At 40.9% G+C, this 1772-nt stretch overlaps 1 non-coding gene across 1 annotated transcript; it reads right to left on the bottom strand.

Moving 5' to 3' along the window:
• Positions 1–218: 218 nt before the first annotated feature.
• Positions 219–324, bottom strand: LOC140857664 (small nucleolar RNA R71). Its single transcript, XR_012141158.1, has one exon. It is a non-coding gene; the product is annotated as a small nucleolar RNA R71 (small nucleolar RNA).
• Between the last annotated feature and the right edge of the window lie 1448 nt (positions 325–1772).

Genomic DNA, 1772 nt, shown 5'->3' with positions numbered 1-1772 from the left:
AGGACCCTTATAAACATCTTGAAGAATTTTTTGAGATATGCTCAACTGTCAAAATTCACAACTTCTCCGATGATGCTCTTAGGTTAAAATTATTTCCTTTTTCACTTAAGGACAAAGCCAAATACTGGCTACATACTTTGGATTCCATGACTATATCAACCTGGGACCAGCTGCAAGGAGAGTTTCTCAAGAAATATTTTCCCATAGGAAAAACGAATCAAATAAGGAAAGCCATAACTAGTTTTTCCCAATTAGATGGAGAAATGTTTCATGAAACATGGGAAAGATTAAAGAACCTTATTAAAAAATATCTCCACCATGCTGTACCCAAGTGGCAGTTAATCCAATATTTTTATGATGGGCTCTCTGAAAGACATCGATAAATGGTCGATGCATCATGCGGTGGGACATTCATGCTGAAAAGTGAGGATGAAGCATGGCAACTGTTTGAAATTTTAAGTGAAAATTCATTACATCATATGTCTGCCTCTATTAGAGATAAACCCATGTTAAACCCAAAAAGAGGTGGAATATATGAAGTAGGAAATGCCATAGATATCCATCAAAAGGTAGATGAACTGTCCCAAAAATTAGATCGTCTTCTAAATACTGGACAATCCCCGATTCCACCTAACTCAATCCAAGAAGTTTGTGCATTGTGTGCAAGTCCGAACCATTTTGTTAGTGAATGCCCAGCCGCACCTCAATTTCCTGAGTTTGTGCACGAGCAGGTTCAGCAAGTCCAACAAGCTCGCAGACCAGGAAATGATCCATATTCGAACACTTATAATCCCGACTGGAGAAACCATCCAAATTTTTCCTGGAGACCACAACCAGTGGTTGGTCCTGCCACACCTCGACCTCAATATCAAGATCCAACATATAGGCATGGACCATACCATCAATTTCAAAATATTCCTCAACCGTCTACTACTGGTCACAGCTCAGCTTTTGAGGAAAAAGTCCTGAAAGTACTAGAATGATTAGAAGTCAACACTCAGACCCTTAACTCCCACACACAATCCATTTCTAAGCTAGAGACCCAAATAGGTCAACTAGCAACTGCATTTAGTAGGAGGGAAGGAGAAAAATTACCTAGCCAACCAGAGAGCAACCCAAGAGGGCAATTTGTGATTGAGAGTTCTAATACCCCAGAAGCTTTTTCTGAACATGCCAAATCAATCATGACTCTGAGAAGTGGGAAGGTCATTGAACACACTAGTAAAACCAATGAGACCGACCCTAAACCTCTAACCGAATCCAAATCACCCAAGAACAAGGAGGACCTGAAAATAGAGAAGGAACCAACTGCACCGGAATATTAGAAGTCAACACTCAGACCCTTAACTCCCACACACAATCCATTTCTAAGCTAGAGACCCAAATAGGTCAACTAGCAACTGCATTTAGTAGGAGGGAAGGAGAAAAATTACCTAGCCAACCAGAGAGCAACCCAAGAGGGCAATTTGTGATTGAGAGTTCTAATACCCCAGAAGCTTTTTCTGAACATGCCAAATCAATCATGACTCTGAGAAGTGGGAAGGTCATTGAACACACTAGTAAAACCAATGAGACCGACCCTAAACCTCTAACCGAATCCAAATCACCCAAGAACAAGGAGGACCTGAAAATAGAGAAGGAACCAACTGCACCGGAATCATCTTACTTGCCTAAAGCCCTATTTCCGGATGCCCTGAAAGCCCCTATTCCTGCAGATAAGAAGGGAGAAAAACTTGATGAGATGTTGGAATTGTTTAAGCAAGTCCAAATTA

This window comes from Elaeis guineensis, chromosome 4, assembly GCF_000442705.2.
Source record: "Elaeis guineensis isolate ETL-2024a chromosome 4, EG11, whole genome shotgun sequence".
Classification (NCBI taxonomy): Eukaryota; Viridiplantae; Streptophyta; class Magnoliopsida; order Arecales; family Arecaceae; genus Elaeis; species Elaeis guineensis.
This window is presented reverse-complemented; position numbering and strand designations above follow the sequence as displayed.